We start from the raw sequence: 15,447 nt of genomic DNA on the forward strand, positions 1-15,447 counted from the left end.
AATATAACACCTGCCTAACTAAGGAGGTGGGGGGGGGGGGGGGCACAGGGTTCAGTATTAGGACCCATTCTGTTCAATATATTTATCCAGGACCTGATAGATAAATTGATATTTGCAGACAATATGAAATTATACAAGGTAATTAATACAAAGGAGGACAATATGCGGCTACAAAAGGACCTAGATAAATTGGGAGCTTGGGTAGAAAAATGGCAAATGAAGTCCAATATTGATAAAGCAATAGAAAACAAAGTCTTGGGGTGCATTAAAAGAGGTATAGGGGCTAGGGACGAGAACATTATTCTTCCACTATATAAGGCACTTGTCAGGCCTCACATGGAATACTGCGTACAGTTCTGGTTACCGGTGCTCAGGAAGGATGTTGCAGTGCTTGAGGGAGTTCAAAGAAGAGCAACTAAACTAATATATGGAATAGAAGGACTGGAATACCCAGAGAGGCTATAAAAACTTGGACTATTCACCCTGGAAAAAAGACGATTGAGGGGGGATAAAATAACTATGTATAAATACATGAGGGGACAATACAAGGATCTCTCCCATGATCTGTTTATACCCAGGACTGTGACAGTAACAAGAGGGCATCCGCTACATCTAGGAGAAAGCGGGTTTCATCACCAACATAGAAGAGGGTTCTTTACTGTAAGAGCAGTGAGACTGTGGAACTCTCTGCCTGAGGACGTGGTAAAGGCAAAATCCATAGAGGAGTTTAAGAGGGACTAGATGTCTTTCTAGAAGGCAATGATATTGCAGGATATACATATTAGGTTACCAGTGGGGTTGGTGATCCGGGTCTTGGAGTCAGGTGTTATTTCATCCCAATATTGATTTGCTGCAATTACTTAATTTTTGTCCGCTAGATCATTAACGTACTACTCAGTAACATTACTTAGAACTTGGTTGTTATCCAATAGGTTGCGCTACAGAGCACTCTTTCTCTTTCTGTACTCCCCCTGATAACATGCTCCCTGACCTGTTGACTGCAATCCCTGCTAGCCATTATAAACCGCTCCTGCAGTCATACTGATTCTGCCGTCACACAGCCAAATGTCTGACCATTGTTTATGTGTATAGAATCCCTCACTCTCCACCTCACCATACCGTGCACATCTCTAGCCCTTCACCTTCTGTATCACCCCATTACTTGTAGTATTTAAGCTCGTTAGAGCAGGACCCTTTCCTCTATTGTTTCCATCAACTGAATACTATGTAACCGTGGTTCTGTAATTTTTCTATTTTCTGTATTCCCCCTGTCTATGTAAGCACTGCGGAATATGTTGGCGCTATACAAATAAAGATTATTATTATTATTTCTTCCTCTTGGATGAGAGATTGTTTGCATACACTTTTCCCCAGAGAACATTGCCTGGCCTCTAAGACCCTCTACATCATGTTGGTACTCTCTCCAAGAATAAACATTGTGCATCCAGACCAACTTGTATGTGCTGTAAGTAGTCCATAAGTGCCAGTGTCAGGGAGGTAAACAGCAAGCACCAAGGTCACCTATATGGGTTTAGTAATATATTAAAAGCCAATCCCACATGAGAAGCTTGGTGGGACATCTTCTCCTCACAGCTGCTGCGGGGATCCAGCGTGCCATCCCGTGGTGGGAACCAGCTTTTACCGATAGCCGGCCTCCCACTGTGTTGACAGGGATCAATGAGATTAGTGATCCTTGTTATTAACTCCCTACATGCCGCAATCAATGTACATAGCAGCATATAAAGGGTTTAGAGAGGGTGCGCACTCATCCTGTGACATCATCGGCCCTTGCGATGTAAATACAGAGGACAGATGGGTTGCCATGGTAACTGGACACTAAACACTGGTGTTTTGCAGACCTTTTAGAGCGGAAAACAAAATGCAGCATGCTCCATTTCAGTGCGGATCCCGTACAGGCGGCTTCCAATGATGTCAATGGAAGCTGTCCAATCCACGGCCCGTCCTGCAAGACACAGGTACGCAGGGGGTCACGGGCCGCGGGCACGGACAGATTTCATGCGGAGAAAATCCCATTTCAATGAAAGGACAAGCTAGTATCTTGGCTAAAGAAGATGAAGATGCAGAAACTCCGGCACAAACATAATAGTTCCAGAGCTTTACAACAGCGGAAAGAAAAAAAGTAAAATCACAAGTAAAGAAACGAGATGAGCAAAAGCAGCGAAGCAGATGCAGAATGTAGAGAAGTGAGAAGATGGTTCACTATGCAGCTAGGGATAAAACAACAAGTAAATCAGAAGGAACATTCCCGGCTCTTCCCCTTCTTCTTACTTCCTTGTGGGGAAATCTGTCTACTTCATCCTCTTGGCGCTCAGTGCTGCCCTCAGCTGGCAAACCGGTCTGACTGGCATATTGTAGGGAATGAAATCATAGAATATTCCAAAACATATTTCTCCGATCTTAGGATCCTGTGAGGGACCCTTCACCCGGGACGGAATATCCTGCAACAGACGCCCTCCTGCGGAATATTCTGCATCACAATCTGCGCTGCTGACGTATGGATTTTAATGTGGAATTGAAAATGGCCGAATCCTGCATAACAATCTGCAGTTAGCTGGGCAGGTTGTGTAGTGGCGCAGTGGGTCCTACAGAACATTCACAGCACACTTGTCCTGTCACACCTGTCGATATGCTGTTCATGGATGTAGGAGGTGACGACTGTAGGAGGTGACGTCTGTAGGAGAGACCCAGTGTCTCCTCTTCTCTTCTAAGCCTAGAGCTTAACACTGATGTCAGCTGGTCTCCCATTGGCTGACAGATTCAATGTCACTGGTGCAGAGCCCAAAGGCAGGAAAGCCACAACACACATCCCTATGCAAGAGTGGGAGGAGTCCAAAAGTGTGGGAAAGGAACAGAGGAGATAAAAGGGAGTGACAGTGAGCAGTTAGGCAGATTCAGCCATGTGTGAGAGAGGAGAGGTTGCAGTCCAGTGTTGTTGGAGAGGAGGAAGTACCCGTACTAGAGCAAGTCAGCAGTTCAGCACGTTTTCCCTTCCAAGGTCGAGCGAGGTCTAAACCCACTCCCTTGGCACCCCACAGCGGAGGAAAGGAAAACCTGTCTGAGGTACATCTTCTTCAAACAGTAAGTCATATCTACCCAGTGAATTCAAAGCCAGGATTAGCCATCCAGCCACTTTTCCCTCTGCTTCATATACACTTCACTAAAATCTAAATCAATCCTTCATCTAAAGCAGCTAGTGAGGAAATTATCTATTTCAATCAGTTCAGGAAGAAAGGAAAGGAGATAGAGAGTTGAATCAGGTCTTAATCAAATCAATATTTCTGTATTTTCTCATTGTGTTCAATTGCCTGCCTAGTACTGCATCTTCATGTATCTGTTCCAAGTGATTATCCGCAGTATTGTAAATCAAATAGTACTTCAAATACCAAAGTTAGTAAATCTGTACACTTATTTCTTTGGCATACCATCCCAAGGGTGCAGACGGGGTATTGGCGTCACTGACAAAACCATACGTGCCAAAGTAAGTTCTTCAGGGCTATTATAGTTGTTGTGCTGAATTCTGGGACAGCCTATTCTGCAGTGCTGGTGGAATATCCCGTCTTGTATGAAAGATTCCTTGCAGGATGGGTTGTATTTTCAATGGTACTATTTAATGCACCGTATAATGCACTGAAAAAGTCAAGTGAAATGGAAAAAAATAATTCTACCATCTTTCGATGCATCTTGTTTCTATGGTGCACAAACTGCAACAAAAATGACATGATAACTTTATTTTATGGGTCACCACGATTATTGTGATACCAAATTTATGTTGTTTTTTTTTTTTGCTGTACTATTATTCTTTTTCAAAGATATTTCACTTTTTAAATTATTTTCTGGCACCATCCTCTGACAGCCATAATATTTTTATTTTTCCATCGACATAGTTGTGTGAGGGCTCATTTTGGAATACATACGACTTTTTGATTGCTTTTAATTACATTTTTTCTTGGTGACCAAAAAAGCACAATTCTGGCGTTATTTTTTTTTTCTGACGACGTTCATCATGCGGGGTAAATAATGCATTACTTTGATAGATTGGACTTTTGCGGACGCAGCAATACCAAATATGTATTTTTGCTTTAATTATTTAGATTATTTTATTAGAAATATGTCAAAAAGGTTTTAAACATTTATTACTTTTTACTTTTTTTTAATAATTAGTAAAACTTTTTAAGCTTATTTTAACTTTTTGTTTAAGCCCCCAGAGGTGACATGAATGTGTGATGCTTTGATCACTCCTACAGTATAATGTAATGCCATAGCATCAAATACAAACAAAAAAGGTATACTTCACATGACCGCCTGAGTACGCAGTTATGCACAGTACATTACACGGACGTACGCATGGCCACGGCCAAGCTCATAGCTGGGATCTGCTGCGGGCCTCCACAAACAGATTTATAGATTCATAGAATGGTAGAGTTGGAAGGGACCTCCAGGCAGTGGCGTAGCAAGCTGGGTGTGGGAGGTGCGGGATGCCCCGAGTGCTATCAGTGAGGGGTGACTCACTGCTCAGCCAGTCAGCTGTGGTCCTGGCAGTGGGTGGAGGAGCTACTATTTGAGCTGCTGCAGGAGAACTAGGGCCTGCCCGCCACCCTGTCTGCACTCTACCTGCTGCCACGTGTGACTGCCTGGCCACGGAGGAGCTTCCCCGTAGAGCCTGGGCTGCCAGAAGCCCCTCACAGAGCCTGCACTGCCCCCTAGCGCCGGTTAATCCCCCCTGCAGTCCTGACATGAGGGGACAAACAGACCTGCAGAGCCGTCAGCTTCCAGGATCCGTGGTGATGTCACCTCATGTGATACCGTGGGTGGGAGGAGTTAGGGATCACATGACCACGGGGAAGAGCAGCAAATTTAGCACTCTGCTGTGTTCTGTGTGTGTGTGTTGGAGCTGTGGGGGTCAGAATAGATGGAGTAAGTGGAGCTGTGTGTGTGATGTCTGGGGATCATGATGAATGTAGTAGAGCTGTGTGTGTGATGTCTGGGGGTAAGGATGGATGTACCGTAGTAGAATTGTGTGTGGTGTCTGGGGGTTAGGATGAGTGTAGTAGAGCTGTGTGTGTGATGTCTAGGGATCATGATGAATGTAGTAGAGCTGTGTGTGTGATGTCTGGGGGTCAGGATGAGTGTAGTAGAGCTGTGTGTGTGGGTTCAGGATGGATGTAGCAGAGCTGTGTTTGTGATGTCTGGAGAGGAGGACGGATGTAGTGGAGCTGTGTGTGTGATGTCTGGGGATCAGGATGGATGTAGCTTAGCTCTGTGTGTGATGGCTGGGGATCAGGATGGATGCAGTAGAGTTGTGTGTGTGATGTTTGGGGATCAGGATGGATGTAGTAGAGCTGTGTGTGTGTGTGATGTGTGGGGATCAGGATGGATGTAGCGGAGCTGTGTGTGTGATGTCTAGGGGATCAGGATGGATGTCCAGTTGACCCTGCAGTGACAGTGTCGAGATCCAAGGATAAGAGCAGAGGAGCAGTTAATGTGGTGCAACAAGGTTTGTACCATGTACTATGTAAGTTTAGGTGGCATACGTCATACCATCTGTGAATATAATTATGTACAGGACATATCCCATACACCACAAGACATATCATCAGCATCACTATATACAGGGGACGTATATCTGCTATATATAGTGATATGGAGCATGCTGGTGTAACCTGGGTATCTCCTGTATATAATTATATATGTGCAGCTGGTATAAGCATGACATGCCCTGTATATCGTGATATGGAGCATGCTGGTGTAACCTGGTATATCACTATATACAGCAGCTGTACATACATAATATACCGGAGATACCCAGGTTAGGGCTCCTTCACATAGGCGAGCATGATATGTGGATCACAGCCTGATATTGCGCTCCCCACCATGTGAAAGCCCCATAGATGTGAGGAGTTTTCATGTGAAGGATGTTTTCATGCAGAGGATCGCGAGCTTAGCTGCAGATCAGCAAGGAAACGGTAAAAATGATACAAATAGCGCATTTTTCAACTGCGTTTTTTGGGTCAGTGTCTATTTTTGGCTTTTTAATTTTAAATGTTTTTACTTAGACTTCTTCATGAATAATGGCAGAAACAAAATGCATGCTAAACATAAGTAAGCAAATAGTCACTACCCAAAAACTATCTGTGAAAATCTCTTGTGTCGGTTAACAAAAAGTTGACATTTTTTAAATCCATTTTTGCAAGGGTGCAGAAAAAAAAAATCACCCAAAAATTGATGGTTCAGGGAAGCCTTAAAGGAAATGTATCATCTGTATTCTTTTTGCTAAGGAAAACCAGATAGTGAAACATATTCCATTTTTCTCTTTTCTTTTTCTTTTTCTTTTCTCATTATAGATTTTTTTAAAATTCTATTGTCTGTACATGACTACAGGGCGGCCATCTTGTCTTTGCTGCAGTTCACAGCATTTAGAGAGATGCTTTACTGCAGAACTCATGGGCCTTTCACACAGTGTACAGAAGCTGACCTAATAATTTCTACTGGAGACTATTCCAGCATGCACTATGACCTGTGCAGGGAGGGGGCAGAGGTTAGCTGTGACTATCACTTTAGCCTTAAAATTCTTGTTAATGTTATGTGTTTCAGTAGCATTGTGTGAAAGAAGTTTTTCAAAACTAAAATTAATCAAGAGCTCTTAGGTCCACGATGAGTCAGGCTCGGCTCTCTGGCTTAGCCATCTTGTCAATTGAAAACAAAGTAATGAAAGGAATTGATTTTGATGATGCGAGAACAAAGTTAGGAGACAAAGGATTTAAGTGTTTATGACCACAATTTTAAGTAAATAAACCAGAAAATTACACTTGTAAGTCTAAGTATCTTGTCTTTCTTTCTTTTAATAACACAGGTCTGCGATGAAAAAATTGTAGCATATTTAATTAGTGGGTTTAACAGTATTTTTGTGCTGATTACGGTAAAAATAGTGAAAAAATTCCATCACCCCTAGATAAGTCACAAATTTCACCTGAAATTTTCTTATTTTCAGGGTTTTTCAGGTTCGGTACGCGTACGACAACGAATCTAAACTGTATGCTAGGCGTGACCTTGACTGCAGTCAGTGACTCAGTGTGGAGCCAGCCACTGTGGTGTACGCATCAAACAGTTTTGTGATACGGTATTTAGAAGAAATGGCTACTAGAAGATGTGTCAACTCTCCTAACTGTTTCTGTTATATTTGTGGGTCTTATACCATCAAGAAGCAACAAAGGAACATTTCTAATTTTGTTCAGAAGGTGTATTTTGCATACTTTGGTATGAAATTAGGGGACCAAGATAAATCTTGGGCTCCCCATATAGTGTGTTCTGTGTGTGTTGAAGAACTGAGACAATGGTTTTAAGGTAAGAAGAAATCATTTAGTTTTGGAGTACCCATGGTTTGGAGAGAGCCTAAAAATCACAGTGATGACTGTTATTTTTGTTCTTGTTCAGGGCAAGGTTTCAATTTAAAAAAACAGGAAGGACATTTCATACCCAACCAACATACGTTCGGCTATTTGCCCTGTTCCTCATGGACCTGACTTGCCTATTCCTTCACCCTTTACATAAGAGGGTGAACTAGTTTTCTGCAACGATGTACCTGGAATCATGGAAACGTTTAACATAACGTATGACCCAGAGGAATGGAGACTTTTCATAGATTCGTCAAAAAGGAGTTTGAAAGCCGTACTTCTTCACAATGGTAACCAATATGCTTCTGTGCCTGTTGGACACTCAGTCCATTTGAAAGAATGCTACAAAAATCTTGGGTTTGTTCTTAATAAGCTCAGCTACTCTGACCATAAATGGACCATTTGTGGGGATTTGAAAGTTATTTCCATGTTACTAGGTCAACAAAGTGGTTACACAAGGTTTCCATGTTTCCTCTGTGAATGGGATAGCCGTGACAGGAAACAACACTATGTCAAGCAGACCTGGCCAATCAGAAAGGCTCTTATTCCTGGAGTTAAAAATGTTGAAAGACAAAGTTTAGTGGATCCTAAAAAGATCTTACTTCCACCACTTCATATCAAATTGGGACTAATGAAACAGTTTGTGAAAGCATTACACAAAGAAGGAGAGTGTTTCAAGTATCTTTGTGAACAGTTTCCTGGTCTATCAGATGCTAAGCTGAAAGAGGGAGTCTTTGTTGGGCCTGACATGAGAAAACTTTTAAAAGATGAAATCTTTGTCACTAAAATGGAAATGGAAGAAAAAAATGCCTGGAATTCATTTAAACTTGTTGTAACAGGCTTTCTTGGAAATAAAAAAGACCCAAACTACAAAACTTTGGTTGCTGAATTGTTACAAAACTACAAAATCTTGGGCTGCAACATGAGTGGCAAAGTCTATGTCCTTCACTCACATCTGGACTACTTTCCAGAAAATCTTGGGGCTGTAAGTGAGGAACAAGGAGAACGTTTCCATCAAGATCTAAAAGAAATGGAGCGCAGATACCAAGGTCGATGGAATGTCAACATGATGGCAGACTACTGTTGGATGTTAAAAAGGGAAAATTCACAAGAACACAGCCGAAAAAGTACCAAAAGAAGCTTTGATGGAAAAAGAAAACGTTTTTACAAAGACTTATAATAACTTTGCAACACATGTGTATCACTATTATGCTTATTTTAGCTAGATATTGGTTTGTTTTTTTTTGCTTTTACTTCATGTTAACCCCTTAGTGACGGAGCTTTTTTGCTTTTTTCCATTTTTGTTTTTTCCTACTCCCTTTTAAAAAATCGTAGCTCCTTAATTTATCCATCGACGTCGCTGTATGTGGGCTTGTTTTTTGTGGGACGAGTTGTATTTTTCAAAGGCACTATTTATTGTACCATATAATTTACTGAAAAATTTGTAATAAATTCTTAGCGGAGAGAAATGGAAAAAAAACGACATTCCACCATCTTTCGGTGCGTCCTGTTTCTACAGCACACAAATTGCAACAAAAACGACCTGATATTTTTATTCTATGGGTCAGTACGATTGCTACGATACCAAACTTATATAGTATTTTTTTTGCTGTAGTACTTTTTTTTTTTTTTAGGATATTTAATTTTTTTCAATTATTTTCTGCGGTCGTTTTGTGCGCGCAATACCTTTTTTATTTTTTCATCGACGTAGTTGAGCAAGGGCTCATTTTTTGTGGGATGTCCTGAAGTTTCCGATAGTATCAATTTGGAATACATACGACTTTTTGATCGCTTTTTATTGCATTTTTTCTGGGAGACAGGGTAACTAAAAAAGTGTATTTCTGGTGTTCTTTATTTTTTTTTTCAGACGACGTTCACTGTGCAGGAAAAATAATGCACTACTTTGATAGATCGGACTTTTACGGACGCGGCGATATCAAATACATATTTTTATTTTATGATTTTGATTTTTTAATAATGGATATGGCAAAAAGGGGGTGATTTAAACTTTTTTTAACAATTAAAAAAACTTAAACTTTGATTATTTTTTTACATAACTTTGAAGTCCCCGTGGGGGACTTTAACATGCGATGCTTTGATCGCTCCTGTAGTATGACGTAATGCTATAGCATTACGTCATACTGCTTTTTTACAGGCAGTCTTTCAAGCCACCCTGTGTGGATGGCTTGATAGGCAGTCTGCTAAGGCAGCCCTGGGGCCATTCATTAGGCCCCCGGCTGCCATGACACCTGCACGGATCCCCCGATCTCACCGCGGGGGGGGCCGTGCGGGACCCCCGAGCAGCGTTCGGGGGATTTAAATGCCGCTGTCAGAATTGACAGCGGCATTTAAAGGGATAATAGCTGCGATCGGCCGAACGGCCGAGCGCAGCTATTGCCCGCAGGTGTCAGCTGTAATAAACAGCTGATGCCCGCACTGTATGGAGGGAGATAGCGCCGCTACCTTCCTCCATACACGTCCTGCAACAGCAGGACGTAGTTTTACGATAGGGCTGTCACTAAGGGGTTAAAATAATAAAAACAAATAAAAATTTTTCCGTTTTTTGTATTTTTTCCAAATACTTCAACTTTATTTTGTAGGCAAGCCTTACGTGATAGAAAAAAAAAAATGTCATTTTTTAAATCTGTGCAAAAAACTACATAAAGATGATTTAACAAAATCAAAACAATTTTTTTAAAAGTTTTTTTTGCAGACCTGTGTAATTTTGGGCAGGGGTGGTGGTGGTGGTGGTGGGGGGGGGGGGGGGTGACAAAAGAATTTTCTGCACCGGGTACCACCTGACCTTGCTATTCTACTGCCTCCAGGGTTATCAGGTCCAACCCCCTGCTCAGTTCAGGATTCACTAAATCATCCCAGACAAGTATTTGTCCAGCCTTTGTTTGAACTCTTCCATTGAAGAACTCACCACCTCCCGTGGCAACCTGTTCCACTCATTGATCCCCCTCACTGTCTAATATCTAATCTGTGCCTCCTCCCTTTCAGTTTCATCCCATTGCTTCTAGTCTTTGTGTAGATGAGAATAGGGCTGATCCCTCTGCACTGTGACAGCCCTTCAGATATTTGTAGACCGCTATTAAGTCTCATCTCAGCCTTCTCTTCTACAAGCTAAACATTCCCTGATCCTTTACCCGATCCTCGTAGGAGATGATTTGCAGACCACTCACCATCTTGGTAACTCTTCTCTGAACTTGCTCCAGTTTGTCTGTCTTTTTCAAAGTGGAGTGCCCAGAACTGGACACAGTATTTCAGATGAGGTCTGACTAAGGCCTCCTTCCCACGAACGGATTTCCGCCGCGTAATTCGCGGCGAAAATCCGCTGCGTTGCCCGCAGCTATTAGGTTCTATTGAACCTAATAGCACAATGCTCACGATGCGTAATTCCACCGCGGAATTACGCACCGCGATTTCTCCCGTCCTCACCCGCAGCATGCTCTATTTTCTGCGGGTGAGGACGGGCTGTACGCACTGACGGCTTCCATTGCAGTCAATGGAAGCCGTCCATTCACGCTATCTCCCGCTGTAACCAGCGGGAGATAGCGTGAAAAAACGCTTTCCCGCCCACCGCCGAGCGTCATATGACGCCAAATGACGCGGTCCGGCCGCATCACGTGACACGGCCGGCCGTGCACGTGACACGGCTGGTGACGCGAGGGCGGTGGGCGGTGACGGGCGGTGACGCGCGGCGGTGGGCGGGGAAGCGATTTCACGCTATCTCCCGCAGGTAAGTATAGGGGCTCTGGGGGGCGCCGTGACGGGCTTCACAGCGTAATATTACGCTGCGGAGCCCGTCACGCTCGTGGGAAGGAGGCCTAAGGAAGAGCAGAGGGGGATAATGACCTCACGTGATCTAGACTCTATGCTTCTCTTAATACATCCCAGAATTGTGTTTGCCTGCAATCTGACAGTCATTCTATCAAGCCATGCCACAGGCACCAGAACATTGGTTCTGGCATAGTTGATGGCAGCATTTAAAGGGTTAATAGCTCCAATGAGCGGCGTGGCTTATCAGAGCTGTTGCAGGGTGAGGGAGGTGTCAGCTGGGAGAACCAGCTGGCAGCCTGCATTGTATGGAACGAGATCACCCCACGATCCCCCTCCATACATACCCTGAAGCTGCAGGACATAACTGTATGACCTGTAGCGTTAAGGGGTTAAAAAACTCCCAAGAGAGGGGAATTGGGAAATATTTGTAGAATATGAGGATATAATATGTTTTCTTGTGACTAATAAGCCACCACTCAATATACACAGGCACAGGTACATATAGGCAAAACAGGAAGCGAGGTGCCCACCTTGTTCCCTCTTCGTCAGCCCTGGTATCATATTCACCAGTGCCGTGTAGAGAGGATACCCGCCTGCTCTGGCATGTCCCAACTGGCATCTGTTATAATAAAACAGCAAATAAAAGTCAGTAAAGAAAAAAAACCCTTAGTGACCACCCATACGTGTTCTCATGCTCTGGGTCTCGGGCTTTAATCTACAAGGTCATAAAAATATGCCGGCCCTGTAGAGTAAAGCCCCAGGGTCTGAGAGTGTGACAGTTCCCTGCTATCGGCTGACGGTGCTAGCCGATAGCAGGGAGCTGTCATCAGGGGCTGCGGTGTGCTGTCCTCAGTCACACGATCGCTGTTATCCTATGAATTGTATCTGTAAGGGCGCCCACCCACTGGCGATTTTTTTTCCCTGCGAAATTCGCAGCATTTTTTTCTCTGCAGGGGTCTATGGGACTTGTAATGTTAAAATCGCGATCGCGCAAAATCGCAATTTTGCGGTAAATTGCGATTTTGCGCGATCGCGATTTTAACATTACAAGTCCCATAGACCCCTGCAGAGAAAAAAATGCTGCGAATTTTGCAGGGAAAAAAAATCACCAGTGGGTGGGCGCCCTAAGGGGAGATAAAATTACTTACCTAAGTCCCCTGGATTTCTATCAAATGGTATATAAAAGTAGCGATCTACCTTAGGCCGGTCTCACACGAGCATACGGGAATTGCTGATTCCTCATGTGTTTGATCCGCGGTAATACACTGATCAATCAAATGCACTGGATTACACAATTCTGCTCACATTAGCGGGTCAGAAATTCTAAATCCACTCGCAGAAAACAGAACGCCCATTGTGTTCTATGGTTGCGGATATACCCGTAACCCATACATAACTACATTGTGTACGGGCTGCGGGTATCCGTGTCATCGCTAAGCGACGGTGCAGGAAATACAAACAAAAAAAGGCGTACTGCGTATGACCACTAGTGTAAATACGCATTTATGCGCAGTACATTACGCGGCCGTACGCAGGACCACGGCTGGGCTCACAGCTGGGATCCATTGCATGCCTCCACAAGCGGATTCCACATCCAGCCAAGTGAGCTCTGCGTAATTCAGATCGCTACCTGTAATACGTAATTTACAAGAAGCCCCGGGAACGCTCGCCTTCCTGCAGTTCCAGGAGCAGCTTGTTGAGCGCCTTCTGTGTGAGACCGCCGGACCTCAGCAAGATTACGGAGACTCACAGGGCGCCACTTTATACACCCCATCCCCGCCACTGAGGTCAAGAAATACCCCCCCCCCCCAAAAGTTTTGGGTTTGCAGGAAGTAAGGGAGGAGGAGGGATGCCCCGTTTTATTGCCCCATGTGCCATCCCAATCAGCCTCTGTAATTACACCTGTCTTCAGACATACCACACAATTTACATTATTACTTTTAACTTCTAAGATTTAGGGAACGCCAAAAAGGGCATGGAGAGGAGGGGGGATAGATTATTTTTAGGGAGTCAATTTTTTTCTGCACAAGTGAGCAATGGGGCCGGTAATTTATTCAGTTGTACCCTGAAAGCCAATGGGTGTTCCCTCCATTATAGGTCAGCTACAATGTGGGTATTGCTGAACTCAGAAGAGCTAGTGCTATAAAAGTTAAGGTGCGTCTCCCCAGTTTTTTTCTGTTTGAAACAAAGAAAACTGTCATGAAAATGTTATTTATGAAAACAAATATTTTATTTATTTTTCACATGCTTTATAATTGTGCAAAAATCTGTGGGGTCAGAATGCCCAGTACACATCTATATAAATGGGCTGAGGGGGTCTAGATTTCAAAAAGGGGTCACTTGTGGGGGACATTCTATCATTTTGGAACCTTGATGGCTCTACAAGTGAGCAATTACTGAATTTATAGTTGTGCCCTGAAATCCAACGGGTGTTCCTTCCATTACAGGCCTTGCCGTGTGTCCAGTAAGCAGATCAGGGCTACAATGTGTATGTCTCTGAACATGGGACAAATGGGGGTATCCATTTTGGGGTGCAAGTCTTCATCCATATGTGTGCTGTACAAAATAAAACTGTTTTATGAAAACAGTCCACACCACATCAAAACCATGTTGAATTGTGATACTAAGTACGTGATCTATTTTCTAAAATGCCAATGTGGGCTTGGTTACTTTGGTCGGACTATTAACCCATTAAGAATTCGGATCAATAAACATCGCAATAACATAGCCAAAGGGTTTTTAAACCACAGCGTTTCCCATAATTTTCTCTAGACTCACGACAAAGATTTCACGGGCCTAAGAGTCACGCCATTAGAGAAAATTACATCAGGCCGCTTTTCCCTCCTGAAAAAGAGAGAGATGTTTTGGATTTTAAACTGAAAACACTGATCCCCCACGGTCTAAACGAAGTTTTAGAGAAGAATTTTTAAGGGATAGATTTCTAACCACCAAAAAAGTGTGTTTTTTAACCCCTTGAGTGGCGGGTTTCCTACCACCCTGTCGTGCCCACCAGGGCAGGTTTTTTAAAATGGTCTAATCATTGAATTTCAACTAATTTTGCAGTTGCGTCTCAAGAGCCATAACTTTTTCAATTTTCCATTGACATGGCCATATAAGGGCTTGTTTTTTGCGGGACAAGTTGTGATTTTTTAAACAGGGGGGAGGAAAAAAGAAAATGGGGAAAAAAGAAAAAAAGGGGCCATGTCATTAAGGGGTTAAATAATGCATTAACTTCCTTCTCTGGGTCATTACGACGCACACGGATACCACATGTGTGATTTTCTTTTTGATTTTTTACGAAGTAAAGGGAGACAAGTGTTTTTATTATTTTTTTTAATCATTTTTTTACTTTTGTGTTTTTTAAACTTTTTTCTCTTTTTGTCCCTTTAGGGGACTTCCACAGGGACGCATCAGGACCCTTGATCACATTCCGGGGGTCCGATGGTGACAGCCCTTTACATGCTGCAGTCACATAGACTGCAGCATGTAAAGGGTCAACACAGCAGAGATCGGAGGTTTTCTCTGATCTCTGCTGTAAGAGCTAGTACCTAGCTGTCCTCTTACAGCCAAGCACTAGCTCTTCCTGCCACAGAGACCATTGGCTTGCTTCTGACAAGCCGATGGTCTCTATGGCAACCTATAAACAAAGCAGGAGACTTAGAAGCAGGAGATTGCCGGCATATCGGCAATATCTTCTGCTGGTTTTTCAAAGCCCTTGCTTTGTTCTCTGTGGGACAGTGCAGGCAGAGCACAATGTCACAGCTTGTGGCATTGTGCTCTGCAGCTCCCATAGTGAAACATAGCCCGGAAATCTTCCGGGCTATATCGCTATGGGCAGTGGAGCTCGTCCCGGAAAATTTCCGGGCGTGCCACTCAAGGGGTTAAAGGATATAGATATTTAAATGCAGGTGTTTTATTGATGATTTTGTATTATATATTTTTATGTGATTATCCACATTATTTATTTATATTTATATACCAAACAGAGGTTATGTATTAAGGGCTATACAGGGGCTGGTTATATATGGGCATCATTTCTGTGTTAATAGAATGCAAGAAACGCTTCATCAAGTGACTTTAAATACAGCCCATTGACAGCAGTGTGATGATTCTGTGATGACGCAGTACATCGGCGTCACCGGCTCCGCCCATAAGATGACGCGGCATGGTGACACAGCCGCCGCGCGTCACGTGATCTTTTGGATGACGCAGCTGCTGATAGTCATGTGACACGGTACGGAACTATGATGAC

At 43.3% G+C, this 15,447-nt stretch overlaps 1 protein-coding gene across 1 annotated transcript in view; it reads right to left on the reverse strand.

Annotated features, from left to right (window-relative positions):
- Positions 1 to 15,447, reverse strand: part of LOC136580602 (class II histocompatibility antigen, M alpha chain-like) — a 77,275-nt gene that overhangs the window by 46,803 nt on the left and 15,025 nt on the right. The gene's annotated exons all lie outside the window — the stretch shown is intronic.

The sequence above is a fragment of the Eleutherodactylus coqui genome, chromosome 10, assembly GCF_035609145.1.
Source record: "Eleutherodactylus coqui strain aEleCoq1 chromosome 10, aEleCoq1.hap1, whole genome shotgun sequence".
In the NCBI taxonomy this organism is placed as follows: domain Eukaryota; kingdom Metazoa; phylum Chordata; class Amphibia; order Anura; family Eleutherodactylidae; genus Eleutherodactylus; species Eleutherodactylus coqui.